Source organism: Sphaeramia orbicularis, chromosome 19 (genome assembly GCF_902148855.1).
Source record: "Sphaeramia orbicularis chromosome 19, fSphaOr1.1, whole genome shotgun sequence".
Classification (NCBI taxonomy): Eukaryota; Metazoa; Chordata; class Actinopteri; order Kurtiformes; family Apogonidae; genus Sphaeramia; species Sphaeramia orbicularis.
In genome coordinates this window covers 50,888,945-50,897,268 of record NC_043975.1, presented here as the reverse complement: position 1 = coordinate 50,897,268, position 8,324 = coordinate 50,888,945, and positions in this window count along the sequence as shown.

The window sequence follows — 8,324 nt, the reverse complement described above, 5'->3', positions numbered from 1 at the left end:
GCTGTATTGTGTGTTTATAAAACTAACTAAATGGATAAAAATTATGGATAAAATTCCCTTCGTTTTTCGTCTTTGTCAATGTCGGACGACACTTAAATCAATTATTGCTCTAAAGCATATTTTAGCTGCTGGCACCATATGATATTTAAGGGTCCATCACTGGTGGTTTCCAGTCGTCTTCTGGTCCCCCTACTCTACCTGGAAACATGGAGACTAAAGTGGGAGCGACAGCAGAGCTCCTGTCTGGGATTATTTGAAACGACCAACAGAGAAGAAGAGGAAAAGAGAGACCACTGAACAGACATACTAACTAAAACTAAGCCATTTAGAAGAAAAACAAAACTAATAAAAACCTAGCCAAACCTGCTCTGAAAACTAATTAAAACTAACTGAATTAGAGAAAAAAAAAAGTCAAAACTAAATAAAATTTAACTATAATGAAAAATCCAGAACTATTTGAACCTTGGTCTGGAGTCCTGTTTCCATTGTTGTGTGGACAGAAATGAAAATGAGGGTCCTGTGGACACAGTTCTTTTTAAAATGAAGAAAGACAAGATCTGTTTAAAAAAAAAATTTAAAAAAATTAGTTTGGATGGGGCACAACTAATTGTACAACAAAAAGTATCAAATCAGTTCAGTGTCTCCAGTCTGTCCAGAGTAATCAAATAAATCACTAAAGAACATCTGGCACTGTTTATTTCTGTTCTGTTCAGATTTTTCCTCCATGGGTGAATTTGCTTTCCAAACAAAACAATAAAGGATGTGTCCAGATAAAACAGATGTCTGGGGGGCTGTTGGACATGTCACATTCACTGTAAACACAAGTGATACATAAAGTATCCCAAAACATCTCAACAATGTACACATTTATAGTAAACAGAACACAGGGGGTTCATGGGAATGGGGGGGTGTGTGGGTGGACTCTGCCAGATTTAGTCAGAACGACATCTGGACATGACCTTACAGTGGCAGCACTTCGCCTCTCCCACATGGTGTCAAAAACATGAACATAAACTGTATACTATGAACTGAACTGGAGCTAAAGCACAGAAATAATACAACAAGAACACTTCTATTTCTGCTCAGACACTAGAAAGACACAGGTCATCTACAGGGTCCAAGTCCATAAATCTATATCTAAGATGCAGCCAAGAGTATGAACACTGAGCTATCTTCATTATTAAAATCGATTATAATGTGAACTTATTATGCCGACTGAAGGCTGCAAAATTAGACAAGCTCGGACAGTTTCTGTTAACTACTGGCATTTATCAAAAATACATTTATGAAAGATAAGCAAGTTATACACAGGCAAAAGTTCAAGCACATGCCTCAGACTATACACTGTAAGCCCGGATACGTAGAGTTTACTCCAAAAATTTGAGGCAAGTGGTTGCACTTAAATGATTTGAGTAATGATCGACTCATCAATTGGTTTAAGTAGGTTCAACTTTAATGCTAAAAGTATTGAACTTAAACTATTAAGTAGAAAACACTAAAAGACAAGTTATTTGTACTTTAAATCTGTTGTAAAATCAACCCCACTGTCCAACCATTCAACTCAGCATTTTAGCTTACACTGACTCATTTTCTCAATTGCAGCCAGATTAATTTATCATTGATTAAACAACTTTTTTTAAGATAATCAAACTCAAAATCCTATTCCTGACCAAAATAGTTATGAAATTATTCAACTTTGTATATTGAAGCATGAATGGATGTTAACTCAATGTCATTTGCCAGTGCAGGAAGTCCTTTTAATTTGACAAGACATTAAGATTTCCACTGTACAATAACAGTCTTAGATGAACAGTAAATCCATAGTTCTTCCTGTGGCTCTGACTCCTGGTGCAGCTGTACAAAAATACAAAAACAAACACAAAAAGGCCAATAAACACTGACACACACACATTAAATCCAAATGAACACTAACACCACAACCCCGCTGAACCCCTGCACATTTTCAACAACATGCCCAATATCCACAATGCAATCCGAAGATAAAAAGGTGCACTGTAAGCCCAGAATTTGTATTTACTAAAATGCTTTAATTACAATGCACTTAAATGATTTAAGTTTTATGATGGTCATGACTAAAACTGAGTGATTTAATTCCATTCAACTTAAACTTTTTCGTACTTTCAACTATGTCTACAAATCAGTAGAATATACTGAACATTTTATAGTAACATCATAAAACTGAAATCATTTAAGTGCATTGTAATTAAAGCATTTTAGTAAATACAAATTCCGGGCATACAGTGTAGAGTTCTCTCACTCTCTCACATATCCTCACTGTTGAGCGGAAATCTCTTACGAGGCATGTCCAAAACAGTTATTTTTCAGGAAACTGGAACGTCGATGTATATTCTAAATAACTGAATGGAGTTAAGAGATGTTGTCACAAGCCGCTTGCAACACTTTTCACTGATTAACATTTCTCAAACCATCAGGCCAACGTGAAGACTGAACGTTTTATGACAAAAAAAGGCCAAAAATGGACACACAGTATGGTAAATAATGAGAGCACTCCCCTGTCAATTACAGTGGCCCCTCCTTTAATTATACAAAACTTATTGGCTTAATGCAAAATAAACAGGTGAGTTATATCGGCTAATATTCGCTTAGAGGTCTTATTTGTGTCTGTGTTCATATTAAATCAGTCTCAGTGAATCCAAAGGAACTTTGTGTTGGTAAATGACAGTTGTTCAAATGGACAGGATTTCATTTCTGTTCAACATGTTGATGCTCATATGAACTATGTTTTCAGCTCAAAAATGTCCAATTTCAGCACAATTAATGCTATATTTTCATGTCACAAATGGACAAGTTCTATTTGAACTGAATTGAGCTGAAAAACAAATATTGTGTTCTTTTAGATTCCCCAGTTTTTCTTCCCAGATTCTGCTTATGTTCCACCAAAACATACATGAAGAATGTCACACGACACTGTTTAAATCAACGGTTTTCTAATAAGAAGCATTTTTATACAGAAAGAACAATTCTAGATTGTTCTTTCCTCTTTAGTCTGATGCTAAACTATCCAATAAATAATAGTGCTCCTAGTTTTTGCACAGGGATCATTAGTGTAAACGCTGACATGGCTGCAGAGCATCAGTATGATGGGATCCACAACAACCATGTCACATCCGTCCACTGACACATTTAGTGTTTTTGTGTCAGCTGGGATTGTTTTAGATCCACAATACCAACATTTATGAAGAAGAGCAGAATTACTAATAGGAAGTCTAGAAGTTTATTCCTAACAAAGTACTGGTACTGACCAGAGCATCATGGGTAATGTCACGTCCGTCCACCAGTTATTTATGCTCTTTCTAATGCTATTTTAGGATTGTGTTCTAATTTATTTTCTTCTATTCTGTGTTATTATTTTACATTCCATGCTATATTCTGTTCTAAACTGAATTTACTAATTTCAATGACGGGCATTCCGGAGTCAAGAACAACCAAAGCATGATCATCTTTAGATTGGACCTGGACTGTGGGAGGTTCTGCTTCTGGTTCGTAGGGAAATGGCAGCATAGTGATTAAGCTCCCAACCAAGAGCAAGAAATATACCCCATAAGCCGAGAAATTATAAGTGCCTTGGGTTGATTTAAATTTGTAGGAAAGGGGAAAAGATGGCACCGAAGACGAAAAAATAAAATACGAATTCAGGAACAGCTAGAGACACCAAAGTATCGCACTGCGAAGTAGCTGATGCTTGCTCCATGGAGGGGCAAGAAGAGGCTATCGAGGACGAGCCAGTGACCATGGCAACGATTCTAAAAGAACTGCAGGAATACACAAAAGAACTGTTTTTTTTTTTTTTTTTGTCAGTATTTGTCTCTGTATTTGTTCTTCGATTACCGTTTAGTATTAACTTCGTATCTGTTTACCCGTCTGATGTATGTTTGTCCCTTGGCTGTTATTGTAAAGTGTCTTTGAGTACTTAGAAAAGTGCTATATAAAACCAATGTATTATTATTATTATTATTATTATTATTATTATTATTATTATTATTAACTTAGGGGGGAACTTGAAAAGACCAATTCAAGAATAGACAACGTGGAGGAAAGAATTGTGGAGAAAGAGGATAAGCTACAAGGCATGGAGGAGATGCTAACGGAAATGCTAAATATACAAGAGAAGCTTCAGATGAAAATTTCGGATCAAGAAAGCCGCTCAAGAAGAGAAAATGTGAGAATTTATGGCATTCCTGAGGGAGCAGAAGGCAGTCCGAAGACAATGATCACATTTATTGAGAAGCTGTTCAGAGAAAACCTTGGTATCCCCGCATCGAAAGACATGCAGATAGAGAGAGCTCACCAGGCGCTCGCTCCACAACCCCCACCCGCTGCACAACCAAGATCTATCCTGGTTAAATTTCGGAGCTACAGAATGAAAGAAGAAGTAATTTGCCTGGCATGGCAAAAGAAAGGGTTTATGCTGGGCAACAATAAGATCAGTTTGGACCGTGATAATGCTCCAGACATGTTATACAAACACAAAGAATATGCAGAGGCTCGACGTGTCCTGAAGGACTTGGACTGTGGGGTGACTACAAGGGTCCCCCCTGGGGGTCTAAGGTCATGGTGGGCTCATTAGGGGTCAGTAAGTCAGTTATGTGACCAGGTGCCAGACAGACGCAGATTTGTTTTAACAGGCATCAGTAAAATCTAAAAATCGATTTTAAAACAAACCAGAAGCCAGTAAAGCGGTAAAGGGGTCATGTGACGTGGTCTGGTAAATGGTCTGTGTTTTGGACCAGCTGGAGCCCACAGACTGATTCTTGACTTAAACCAGAGGGGAGCAAGCTCCAGCAGTCGAATCTAGAGGAGATGAGCGTGTGGATGACTTTTCAAGGTCAGAATGCGGTATCATAGACTGGATTTTACAAATGGATCCGAAAAAAGGACTGGACATGCGGGGGTCCAACGAGATTTTGGTGTCAAAGATAATGCCAAGAGTGGACTGAGTGGACCAAGGTAATTATGGATGAAACTGATGGATCATTTAATTAGCAACAGCAGTGAAAATGAAACTAACCACAGAAACAACACAGAAGTCTGCATCATGATGCATCTTTAACAGATTTCCACAGCACTGGTCCTGGGTTCAGGCTACAGGTCATGGACTGTCTGCACACTTTTATGGGGTAAGGTTGCTGTCAAAATATTTATGTGCATAAGATAAAAATGCATGAATATTAGTCTGTAGTTGTGCGAAAAACAAATATTTGTAAACTTTTAAATGAGTTCAGTCGTAAATAAATGCATTGTGTGTATTTTATGTCAGAATAGGAATGAAAAAGTTTTGACAACAAGAATTACAAACACAAAATGCAACTTTATGATTGTGGTTTCTCCATTACGAATATAAATTCACCAACGTGGCTCTACTGTCGAAAATATGTCACCACTTCACAGGCATTATTTATCAAGCAGAGGATGCTTGGATTCCACAGATAGCGCAAGAGTTCAGGTTCCTTCTCTACGGTCAGAACAATGTACAAATGATTCAGTTTGGCCTGATTTCGTTCTCTGACTTCATCAGCCATCTTGCACAGGGATCCTGCCGTGGAAAGGGAACCTGAACTCATGTGCTATCTGTGGAATCAATGTATCTTCTGATTAATAAATAACGCCTGTGAAGTGGTGATGTATTTTTGACACTAGTCATGTGGGTGAATTCGTATTCGTAATGAAGAAAGCACAATTGTAAAGTTGAATTTCATGTTTGTAATTCTTGTGGTCAAAACTTTTTCATTCCTATTCTCAGATAAAATACACACAATACATTTTATGTACAATTGAACTCATTCAAGAGTTTACAAATATTTATTTTTTGCACAGTTATATTTATTTTTGCACAACTATAGGCTAATGTGCAGGCATATCTTTCTTATGCACAGGAATATTTTGACAGCTTCCTTAGCCCATAACACTTTATCATGTTCTCGGTCCTCCATCTGGATCTGCAGACAAGATGTCTACAGCCCAAGGTTCAAACACACATTTTGCATAAAATATTTTTGTCTCCTTTTGGAATTTGCACATGTGCTACCCATAACTAAGATCATATCAACTTCCTACATTGTGAAGTTCATTCAAAATCAGATTCCTCAGTTGATTGTATTGATCAACCTCTGCCCTCACAAGCTTGTTCCAATAAATACTTCCTGCACATGATATAAACAGAATCTTCCTCTGTTTACAGAGTCTAACCCTGCTCACCCACTGAAAGGTGCCACTATAACAAGATAATGAACATTATTAACCCTCTGGTATCCCATCCACCAAAGCCCTTACTAAGCACCTAGTGTGCCTTTTTAGCACACTTGTGGAATAATGTCAAAAAAAAAATTCATGCAGTTTGTTTTTAATTCTTTTACACTTTTTTTCTATTTCATCAACTTGAGCCGTAAATAAAAATACCAAATACTCAATAATTGTCATGTTTTTTAACCCTTTAAATGCTGTGTTTGTAATGGAAACAAACCAAAAAACAAAGAAAAAAATTATTTTTTTCAATATACTCCATAAAAAGTGGATCACATATTATTTGATTTTTTCATCCTGTCATATGTCAGTGATTAATTCCAACACTGGTTAATCTGCATTATTATTCTTGGCGCTAGGTCAAATGTTCAAAAATACTAGCATCTGTCACCAAGTGTGCGTAAAATGCACACCTATAAATCAAACTATTAAATATTATATATTGATTTATTTTTCTGCTCTAATTTGATTTTATTTTTGTAAATCCAGGTCAGCCCTAATCATACAGATCAAATGTTAGAAATAGTGCGTTTTATGCACACTTGACAGACAGATGCTAGTCTGGTCATTTTCTTTTGTTTACAATGTGCACATCTGAGTTGGGGGACAGAATTTTAAAGATCATACACAAATGAACAACTTTTGAATTCTAACCTTATTTAAATTGTGAAAATACTATGAAGTTTTTTAAAACGAAGTGTAAAGTGTGCCTAAAAGGCGCACCTGGATACCGGAGGGTTACATGAACTGTCAGTAATTAGAATGTTACGGCAGATATAATACTAGTATACAGACATTTATTTGTGAGTGTCTGAAAAACACATTGCAATCTCATTTCATTTTTGAAGACAATACAAATAGGCTTTGTGGTTAATATCCAGAGTCCGGTCTACAGATTATCTTCCTTTTCTCTCAACATATTAAAAACTGTCAGATCTTCACGACACAGACTGATTTTACTGGTTTAAAGAGCTTGAAAAGTAATTTCACTATCTTAACAGGTTTCAGACTTCACACATTTTAGATTAGCTACTGATTTCCATCTGAGGTACTTGATGAATATCATCCCTGACCTGCAACCCCCCACAGGAAATAGAAAAAAAAGAACTTCCAGAGCCTGCATGTGGGGGTGTACTTTGTATAGCAGAATGATACCTTCCTTTGACATGATAATACTGATAATCCTTCACATGTATTTCTGACATTTATAGAAAAATGTGGCACATTCAAGTGTCAGGGAATGTGTCTGGAAGAAAGCTCTGCCTTTACCAGCATAATTATAGCATAATTACCTAAGTCATCCACAAATGGACAAAAGTATGAGGACACGTTGAATTCAGGTGTTTCTTTTCTAACAGGGGTCTGGGATTCAGTTCAGTTCAATGCAATTTTATTTGTAGAGCCCTATATCACAACAAGGTTGCCTCACAGGGCTTTACAGAATTAGTTGGATATGACAACAAACAACAGTCAAATAAACGGGATACAAAACAATAATGACAAACGTCATAATATAGATTTATATTGGGATAAATATTATATTGATTATTAATATCGATGTTTCTATGTCAAATCCTCATGAACAGGACATCTTACAGCTGTAGACATGATATTTATGTCCATATAGTTTATAAACATCAATATTTCCTCAAAGTTTAATGTTAGATTTTTCTTCCTCAGTGAGATGTGAAGAAAACAGATGGTTAGCTGTGGTAGAAAATTATTATTTACAGTCGGAACAGGAAAAATATTTTAGAAATGTAGAGGTAGAACATTCCAAATCATAATAATGTATAAAAAAAAAAAAATCAAGTCAAAACCATTTCAGAGGCATTTTGGAAGCAAAGATAATTTAAACCAAACTAACCAATGCAATATTTATCCCAGTATAAACCTATATTATGACATTTGTCATGATTGTTTTGTGTCCCAGACCCCTGTTAGAAAAGAAACACCTGAATTCAACAGGTCCACAGACTTATGTCCATTTGTGTATGAGTTAGACAATTATACTATGAGGATAACGACATGTGGTTCCGATC